The sequence below is a fragment of the Giraffa tippelskirchi genome, chromosome 1 (assembly GCF_054371585.1).
Source record: "Giraffa tippelskirchi isolate mGirTip1 chromosome 1, T2T-mGirTip1v1.2.pri, whole genome shotgun sequence".
NCBI classification, from domain to species: Eukaryota; Metazoa; Chordata; class Mammalia; order Artiodactyla; family Giraffidae; genus Giraffa; species Giraffa tippelskirchi.
Window position 1 is genome coordinate 21,833,980 of NC_137275.1, and position 10,952 is coordinate 21,844,931.

Here is a 10,952-nt window from a genome sequence, read left to right on the forward strand (position 1 = left end):
GTCCCAGAACTTAAATTTTGCTTGCTTAACATTTACCTCGATGTTCACATTAAAATTTTATCTTTTTCTTAAAATGACAAACTTCTAAGTATGTATTTTCTAAACATTCTGAAATTAAAATATATTTGTGTAGAATTACATGTAATTTTAAAAATATTCTTTGAAAAATTGCACATTAGACTCTTCTTTTCCATTGTTTTCAACACATTCTTATGGATGACAGAGGATGAGGTGATTGGATGGCATCACCAACTCAATGGACATGAGTTTGAGCAAACTCCAGGAGATGGTGAAGGACAGGGAAGCCTAGTGTGCTGCAGTCCATGGGGTCACAAAGAGTGGGGCACAGTTTAGAAACTGAACAACAACATTCTTGTAAAAACCTTTCACATATAATAGTATAGGAGGCTTCACGCCTTTCCCTACAGATTAACAGACCCACAGAAGGCGGAATTGTCAGTGAATGATATCTCTATTTAGTGACAGCATTAGCCTTTGGATTCAGTCCAGTTTTCAGAGACAATCTTTCCTGCATATGTTTAAAAACTTCAGAAATACCACACCTCTAGAATAAAGCATTTATGAGAAAGATTGCAAAGAATGAAAAGGCAGAAAACATTCAGGAAAAGAAGAAATGCTTCATGATTTATGTCATCTGTCCATTATAATTTTATATTAAATAAGCAACACGCTTGCATGCAAATTTCACAAGTCCAAATGGTACCATGCCTATAATACTGCTCTGATGGGACCAGCTACCACAGAGCTGCTTCATAATCCCTTTGTTTCTAACACATCACAATTGAGGCAAGAGAGAGATAGGCCCCTGGGGCAAACAGTTGGAGTCTGTTCTCTATGGATGGATGCTCCAAGAGGAAAATAGCAGGACAAGAGAGGGAGAAGGCTGGGCTCTGCCCAGATGAGACCACATATTCCTCATTCTTGAAGTCATTGGAAGGACTGATGTTGAAGCTGAAACTCCAATACTTTGGCCACCTGATGTGAAGAACTGACTCATTTGAAAAGACCCTGATGCTGGGAAAGATTGAGGGCAGGAGGAGAAGGGGATGACAGAGGATGAGATGGTTGGATGGCATCACCAACTCGATGGACATGGGTTTGGGTGGACTCCGAGAGTTGGTGATGGACAGGGAGGCCTGGCGTGCTGTGGTTCATGGGGTCGCAAAGAGTCGGACATGACTGAGCAACTGAACTGAACCGAACTGAACTGAAGTTATGGAGACCTCCCTGACTACACATGTGCAGAAAGCTTCCTTGGAGATCAAAAGACAGGGGTTATCATCTCACAGTAAGTTATACAACTACCTATAAACCTCTCCACTAGAATCTGTCTTGGTTAAGAGATGTGTGGAGCACATGCAAGGACCTTAAGATATATCAAATATGATCTCAGCACTAGGCAAAGTAAGACAATTGGTCAAAGGAAACCAGGAAGAAAGGCCCCACAGAAGTGCTTCAAACTACCACAAGGGTGCGACCCTCTCTCTCTGAGCCCACCCACATGTCTATCCACATGTACTGTACTCTTTTCTTCCCTCCTAGTAAACACTTTACTTGTTTAACTATTTTCCGTCTTTGTGGGAATTCTTTTCCGAAAAGCCAAAGAGCCAGGGCCTTGTCACTGACCACTGGCCTAGTGGTTAGGATTTGGTGCTCTCACAGCCTCAGCTTCGTCTCAATCTCTGGTGGGGAAACTGAGCCCCACTTCAAGCTGCTGCAGACCGAGGCCTCTCAAGATCACAATGATATGTGATGTTTATTCCCAGGGGCCTTAACACTTTTTCATGAGTTTGGGTCTATATAACATAATATCCAGATTATGTGCATTTCCTTTTTAATCATTGTAGCGTTACTTCTTTTTCTGTCACTGATCTTATGTCAAGAGAAAAAAAGGTAAGACTCCAAACCAGTTGTCAGTTGTGTAAAAACAAGCATGGAAAGAATAGGTATGGAGTATGACATCTTATACTTTATGTCTTATAGAATTTTTAGAATGAAATGATACCTACCTATCTCACTTTTCATTCAGTTATTAAGTTCCAGGTACTGCTCTTTGAGTTTAGAAGCTAATATTTCCTGAAAAAGTAGAAGACTTTGATTAAACCCTTGGAGAGTCAGTCAGTGATGAACACAAACAGAAGAAGCTCTTGTTCTCATGGAGTTTAGAGTCTAGTGAGCTTTAGCATGAAAGATATTCTAAGTGCTTAAACCCATACTATGTTTCACTAGGTCAGGAACCGGCCTAAGGGCCGGTAACTAGTAACTATGGCCTAAGGGCCAAATCTGGCCTGCCACCTGTTTTTGCAAAATTTTACTGGAACCCAGCCATGCCCATTCATTTACATATTGTCTGTGGCAGCTTCTGCACTGTAGCAGCAGAACTGAGTAGTTGTGATAGAGGACATATGGCTTGCAAAACCTAAAATATTAACTATCTGGTCCTTTACAGAAAAAACTCACCGACCCCTGCATTAGGTGAAATGACAGCTTACAGACAACAGCTTTATCTGTTTAAAGCTGGGTTTAATTCCGACATCTTACTGCGTTTTATCAGTGAGGAAGCAGACCCACAGAGGTTAAGCATCTCAATGAAAATCATGCGATGACCAAGAGACAAAGTCAATATCAAATGCTAGTCTTCTAACCATGGGTGACAGTCCAATGTGTTTATTTATTCCACAGCATTCCTTGGGCTTCCCTAGTGGCTTATGCAATGTAGGAGACCAGGGTTTGATTCCTGGGTGGGGAAGATCCCTTTGAGAAGGAAATGGCAACCCACACCAGTATTCTTGCCCGGAAAATCCCATGGACAGAAGAGCCTGGCGGGTTCCAGTCCATAGGGTCACAAAAGAGTTGGACATGGCTGAAGCTACTAACACCTTCACTTTCACTTTCATTCCTGTGCTAAACCTGGCTCTTGAATACAGCAGAAGGGAAGACCTGTCTCTAAGGAGTTCATGAGTTTGAGCAAACTCCAGGATATAGTGAAGCACAGGGTAACTGGCGTACTGCAGTCCATGGGGTCGCAAAGAGTTGGACACGATTTAGCGACTGGACAATAAAAGGGGTTTACTGTCAAAAAAGAAAACATAGCTCAAAGTACTTCCTAGACTTTAAGACCTTGAGAGCGTCTTTGTCATTTGAAAGAGAGTTGGTGAATTGTTACCATCTTAGAAAGTAGGAAAGAGACTAAGGTGGACCCTTGTGTGCTAACCACATTGCTAGAGAAGCTGATTGAAAAGAAAACTACTTTTAAACTTTATCCTCTAGAGTTCTGTTTATGAAACAATAACACTGGACTCAAAGTGTATTTTTAAAAATTAAGAAAAAGTACTTTCTCTGCATCATTATATCATTAGGACTTGGTTGTGCAGGATGTTAAGAATTTGGCCTTGCCAAAAATACTTTGTTCTAAATTTCTGAGCCTAAAAATATTTCTTCACTTTGGATTTGTAAGAGCCTTTGGCTTTCAACTGTTTCTAAATGACTAACCAAGTAGATATTTTTGTGAGCAATCTTGGACCTTGAGAATTTTTTTTGTCTTCTCAGATTTTAACTTCTTCTCCCTTTTTTTTGTCTTCTCAGATTTTAACTCTAGAATTCGAATCCCTTACATAAAAAAGAGCTTGGGAAATACTTTTTAAAAACATATTAATTTTAGTCAACGAATCAGTGACATGCCAAGCCTTATTGAAGCCTGAGGCAAAAGGAAAAAGCAGTGATACAGCTTCTGTCTTTCCTTAACATTTTGATATTTTATTCCTCATGGATTTTTTTTTGCATTAATTGTGATTTTTGAAAATACTGCATAAGAATATTATTTATGTTGATGACTAGAGTTTTTCTTTTGGCAGTCTCTTAAATTTCACTTCAAAGGCAAATGCCTTACTCACTTCTTTCTAGTCCCAACCCTGCACAAATCCAAATATTTTAAAGATATCTTTCACTGAAAATATTGTGCAAAATAAAGCTTCAGAGAAAAATCTGTTTTGGCATTTTGTTCCTTCATGAGTCCATTCTTAGCTTTACAATAAAAAATAAAACTTTGTAGAATACTTGTTTTTCATCTGATGGTCCCCAATGACTGAAATGCACCAGGAGGAAAGAGTGACCTGCATTTGGGTGATAACTGATGGTCATTGCTTCACAGTGCATGGAGGAGACCCAGGAAAAAGGCTTCAGGTCCTGGGAATTTCTTCTTTTTGCCCTTCAGTGTCCATTTTCAAATAGATGTAAACTACAGTCCTGGTAAGAGCATCTCCTGACTCTCCCTTCAGTGATCTAGCTCAGCATTCCTATACCAATGAATCTACAGAGCTTGGAAGAAGAGGCAGCAAGGCTTTCTAACCAAAATCTAAAGCTATACCCTCCAGTCAATTTCTCAGTAACTAAACTGATAATTTTATCTTCATTCTATCTAACTATGTCTTTATTCTCAACTGGTTCTAAACATGAGATGAAAAGAAAGGGTGCTTTTTATTGACCTTAATCCCAAAATTTCCTCCTTAAATTTTGCTACTTAGGTCTAGTCCTTTTAAAAGGTCTTTCGGTTCTAAGGACTTCTAACTCTAATAACATATTTTTAAGTCCTGTCTGGTTTCCCCATACCTTATTCAGAATTTTGATGACTTTCCAAATGGAGAATTTTAACAAGAAGGAAACATTTTATTTTAAATTAAAATGAAGTATGAACAAAAATGAATATTTTAAACCCAAACTGACTCAATTATCTTTTCATTTTGCATATTAACTGACAAAATGCATGTCTGTTTCATAGTTGCTATTTTTGCAAAACATATACATTATGCTTTGCTATTTCACATTACTCAGATCCATTTTTCTGTGTTTTTATAAAATCATTATAATTACACAGTCATCATTCTATTATGTGCTTAATTTACCAAATCATATCCCATGTTAAACATTTAGATATTTTTCTAATTTCTTCTTCTAGGGAAGACAATAAAAGGAAGCTCATCATAAATGGAAAATATATTGCTATTTAATTTTTTTCTTCATCTACATTACTTGAAGTAGAGTTGTTGACACAACTGAAGCAACTTAGCACGAACATCACACACAGGGTTGTTAGGTTAAAGGTATAAATATATTTATGGTTGTAGTTAACTATTCAAGCATCTTTTTTCATATTTTTCTTTTTAAAAATAAAAATCACATTCCTAAAGATGATAACAGAGTGGCATGGTAATTTATATTTGATCTTTCTTCCAGAAATTTCAAAATAGTCTAAATACTTTAACTGGAGCTCCCTTGATGGAATTAGTGTCCTATAAGAAGAAGAAGAAACCAGAGCTCCCTCTTTCCATCATGTAACGATACAGCAAGAAGGCAGCTATCTGAAAGCCAGGAAGAAGGTTTTCACCAAGTCAACCATGAGCCACCTAATCTATGGTATGTTGTTATAGCAGCCTGAGCTAGCTATCAAAACACGATTTGATCTTTTCCTTTCTTCCAGTTGCAGACATGTATGACAGCTTGTTTCATGACAATCACCTGGAATATGTTTTATTTGCTTAAAATAACTGTCAATTACTTGTACGTGGTCAGGGCTTTATGCTTTTTATTTTAAATTTATCCTTGAAGATGTCCAGTACAAAAACCCATGGAAATATTCAGATTTCACTGGCACCATTTTAGACACATCTGCAAAAAGAACGGAAAACATAAAAGCTAAATAATTACCTGTATAATTAAAGTCCCATATCATTTTTTCCATTAGTATATCATTGTTTTGAATAATTGAATTTTAGCCTTTTTATTTTAAGGTCTACTCAGCTCTTATGGTAGAGATTGGAACTTTAATATTAAGAAGATAAAATAAGCCTATACCCATTGTCACTAAGCCTGATTATGATAGTTATTAACTTTGACAATAGTATGTTTACATTACCACAACAAACTTTGATCTAAAATCAGAAAAATGATTTGCAAATTATATGAGAGCAGAATAAATTGGGAATAAAATTCAAGCACAGTCAGCTTTCCTTTTGTTTTCTGAAACCAATTTCTTTGTGTTTTTGGGAAGGGGGAGTTCCCCCACACCAGCAAACAATTCTCAGACAGAATGTCCAAGAATTCAACTCAGTTCTGACACTATTTACCCAGAGATAGTATCATATTCCACAGGTTAAGGGCTCAGTCCTATAAGACTATCCCCTGTCCCCCTACATACTTCAAAGGCCAGTTTCAAGCCCAGACTGCTGTCTTTCTGATCAACCAGCTACAGACTGGAGGTTCCAACTACCCCACCTTGGATTTCAGATGTCAATGCAAAGTCTAGGTTGATACCTGTACTTTTAACTGTCTGCGTGCATGCGTGCGAAGTTGCTTCAGTCACATCTGACTCGTTGCGACCCTGTGGACTGTAGCCTACCAGGCTCCTCTGTCCATGGGATTCTCCAGGCAAGACTACAGGAGTGAGTTGTCATGCCCTCCTCCAGGGGATCTTTCCGACCCAGAGATCGAACCCAGGTCTGATACATTGCAGGCAGATTTTTTTACCATTTAAGCCACCAACTGACTGTCTCTAAATCAGAGGTTCCCTTGATCCCCTTTTCTGATTTGATTAACTTGCTAGAGCAGCTCACAGAACTCAGAGAAACAATTTACTTGCTAGATTACCAGTTTATTATAAAAAGATAATACTTAGGAGCAGCCAGGGATTCTCAAGTGGCACAGTGGTAAAGAATCCACCTGCTAAAGCAGGAGACACAATAGACGTGGGTGCTATTTCTGGGTTGGGAAGATTCCCCTGGAATAGAAAATGGCAATCCACTTCAGTATTCTTGCTTGGAAAATTCCATGGACAGAGAAGCCTGGTGGGCTACAGTCCATGGGGTTGCAAACAGTCAGAATTGACTGAGCACACACACACACACACACACACACACACACACACACACGCACACGCACACGCACACGCACACACAGCCAGATGGAAGATACGCACATGGAAGGTAAGTGGCAAGGAGCAATGCAGAACTTCTATGCCCTGGAAAGGCAGATCTCTCTCCCCAAATCTCCTCGTGTTCACCTACCCAGGAGTTCTCTGAATCCAGTCCTTTTGGGTTTTCATGGAGGTTTTATTATATAGGCATAACTGATTAAATGGTCTTTGGCAACTGATTCAACCTCCAGTTCCTCTTCTCTTTTCAGGAGTGTGGGGTAAGACTGAAAGTTTCAATCCTCTAATCTTGTGGCAACCAGCCCCCATCCCTAGGTAGAGTCTGAAGTTGCCTTATTAACATAACAAAAGACATCTTGATCACTCTCAACCCTTAGGAAATTCCAAAGATTTTGGGAGCTTAGGGTCAGGAACCATGGATGAAATCCAAATATATAGGAGAAATATATTTTGATTATCTGAATGAAAAAAAATATATTTCTTCTACATCACAGTATCATGAGCTTTTAAAAGAAAAAAAAAAGCAGTACATAAAATATTATATGAAAGTGAAAGTTGCTCAGTCCTGACTGACTCTTTGCTACCCCATGGACTGTAGCCCAACAGGCTCCTCTATCCATGGAATTCTCCAGGTAAGAATACTGGAGTGGGTTTTCATTCCCTTCTCCAGGGAATCTTCGCCACCCCAGGGATCAAACCCTGGTCTCCTGCATTGCAGGCAGATTCTTTTCCGTGTGAGCCACCAGGGAAGCCCAAAATATTACATAGCAGATAAAGTACTTAATGGGTACTCAGATCAGAAATAGGTATATCAATTTCAGAAGAGTTCACTTTTTTTATTTCTATAATGAAGGTTTTTTATTTACATAAAATATTTTTTGATGTGTAAAAATTCAATTTGACAAATTTTTTTCAGGAATATACTACTTGACCTCTGTATTAGTCTGTGTCTTTTAAGGAAAATATTGATATTTCAAACAAGTAATCAGACACAAAAGAAATACAACAAGCAATTAGACACAAAGGAAATACAAGCAATTAGACACAAAAATGACAGAATGGCTGAAGCAGCAAAAGGAAGTATGTGAAGGAACCCAGATATTAGTAACTGTATAAAGCTGCCATCACTTTTAGAATGGAGGAAGGAAAATCACCCCGATTCATGATCACTGTGTAGTTGAGGGGCTGTAACTACAGCCACTGGAACCAGCTGAAGGAAACCAGGTGCTTATATTGCAATTGACATTGCAAGATCCCAAAGCTTGCAGCTATAGCTGCTGGATCCAGTGTCAAATGTGCTCTAGGGGCAACTTAAACGCTTCCTGCCTTGATTACCTCCACAACAGAAGCCTGGAGTCCATACTCCTGGGAGTGCCCAAGGCATAGCCTACAAGAGAAAAGCAAAAGAAATATATCTTGTGTCCTTTGACTTTATAACTTTCCAACACCTCTCATTGCAGGAACAGGAAGCCAGCTAGAAAGATGGTGGGGGTGGCTGGGAAATGTAGTTTCCAGGCTTCAAACCCTCATGACATGGAACAGAGCACAGAACAATGGAAATGGACAAAGGAAAAATAGATAAATGATGTCACGACTCTACATAGTGTACAACTCTTAAAGATATTTTCTTCTCCAAGTACTTTAAAGATATAAGAGTTAAAATAATAATTATACCTGTAATAGGGCTTCCTATGTAGCACTAACGGTAAAGAACTTGCTTGCCAGTGAAGGCGACATCATGAGAGGTGGGTTCAATCCCTGGGCTGGGAAGATCCCATGGAGTGGGAAATGGCAACTCACTCCAGTATTCTTGCCTGGGGAATCCCATGGACAGAGGGCCCTGGTGGGCAGTCCATCGGGTTGCAAAAGAGTCGGATATGAATAAAGTGATATAACATATACCTGTAATATTATTTATTTATTATTAGCATAATAATTTAATTCTTGTGCTTTGAACATGATTTTATAGAAGGTCTAGACTACATATATACATACAAATAATATGTGATTAGAACTAGGGTAAAAGTCCTGTTACCTTAGGAAGCTGATGATTTCTTGACCTTCAAGGAACACAGATCCCAGTATGTGTTGGCTGTCTTATCCCATTCTCATTACAGGGGCAGCTACTACAGTTTCAGAGTTTGCTTTGAACACTGCTCATCCACCATCTGCAATATGGATCCTACTTTCTGGAGTAAGACCACTTATCTGCGGTTTCCAGGGCTACCCTCACTTCTGACCAAGTGATCACAAATTTGGGGTTCCCAATACACCTCTGTTTTGACAACTGTCCAGAAAAACTCATAGAACTCAGGAAAATATTTTACTTCTGAGAAGAATTTTATTAGAGCAAAAAAAAAAAAAAAAGAAAGAAAGGAGGTAAATGAGAATCAGACAAAAGAAGAGGTACGTAGGGTGAGGTCTGAGGGAGTTCCAAACAAGAAGCTTCCAGTGTCATCTCCAAGTGCAGTCAGAATGCATCACTGTGTGTAGCAACATGCACAAAATATTGCCAATGAGATAGTTCCTAAAGCAAATAATGCTGAAAATTCTCCAAGCTAGGTTTCAACAGTATGTGAACCAAGAACTTTCAGATATTCAAGCTAAAGTATTGGAGTTTCAGCTTCAGCATCAGTCCTCCCAATGAATATTCAGGACTGATTTCCCTTAGGATGGACTGGTTGGATCTCCTTGCAGTCCAAGGGACTCTCAAGAGTCTTCTCCAACGCCACAGTTCAAAAGTATCAATTCTTCTGCGCTCAGCTTTCTTTATAGTCCAACTCTCACATCCATACCTGACCACTGGAAAAACCATGGTTTTGACTAAATGGACCTTTGTTGGCAAAGTAATTTCTCTGCTTTTTAATACACTGTCTAGGTTGGTCATAACTTTTATTCCAAAGAGCAAGCGTCTTTTAATTTCATGGCTGCAGTCACCATCTGCAGTGATTTTGGAGCCCTCCAAAATAAAGTCTGTCACTGTTTCCATTGTTTCCCCATCTATTTGCCATGAAGTGATGGAACCAGATGCCATGGTTTTCAGTTTTGGAATGTTGAGTTTTAAGCCAGCTTTTTCACTTTCCTCTTTCACCTTCATCAGAGGCTCTTCAGTTCCTCCTCACTTTCTGCCACGAGGGTGGTGTCATCTCCATACTTGAGGTTATTGATATTTCTCCTGGCAATCTTGATTCCAGCTTGTGCTTCATCCAGCCCAGCATTATTTGCTAGTGTATTATACAGTACTAGTTTTATATAGCATTATATGTGTATATATCATATATATAAATATGTATATAATATTTATATAGGTAATATATATTGTATACATATACTTTATACAGCATTATAAAGTATAACATTACTTTGCTAGCATATTATACAGGACTAGATTAAGCCAATCCTTAACAAAATAGCAGACTCTTAAAATCTTCTTTTGTGTCAGCAGGTGAGATCTGAAATATTCCTGCCACAGAGCCAAACTGGCTTCCTGTCTCACAGTTATTAGAGAAAGACTCTGCACCTCTGTGACTGGCAGTTTCAACCTGGACATACTCCATCTGCACCTAGGATCAAAACTGCCTTTAACCCCGATAATTAAACTCTACTCAAAGCATCCTATTGACTTGCCTTTGCTCATCCAGTTAGATCTCTTGGAAAATGACTGCAGCATGAATTTAGACTGAGTATCTTAATCTCTTTTAAACAATATGATTTGGAGCTCTGGTTACTTTCTACTCTGTCAGTTCACCATTTAAGACCCAACAGAACATATGTAGGTTATGACAGAATAAAGAATTAGGTTTCACACAAAAATTTATCACTAATATAAGCTTGCCAGGTGTTTTTGAGAGAAGGAATTAACCAAAAAAAAAAAAAAAATTCCCTAGTGGTATTGAATAGAAAAGAATCTTTCAAAATAAATTACAAAGCAGAGTCAGATCTGAAGACTTTCTTTGACTGTTACTTTTCTAATTCCTAGGAAAATTGTTAAGCTGTATAAAATGTA

The 10,952-nt window shown here is 38.6% G+C and overlaps 1 long non-coding RNA gene across 1 annotated transcript; it reads left to right on the top strand.

The window, feature by feature from the left end:
• Positions 1-282: 282 nt before the first annotated feature.
• LOC145543237 (uncharacterized) lies at positions 283-10,559 on the top strand. The gene is made up of 4 exons (XR_014080570.1): positions 283-1,309; positions 5,254-5,433; positions 9,064-9,140; positions 10,392-10,559. It is a non-coding gene; the product is annotated as an uncharacterized LOC145543237 (long non-coding RNA).
• The last annotated feature ends 393 nt before the right edge of the window (positions 10,560-10,952 follow it).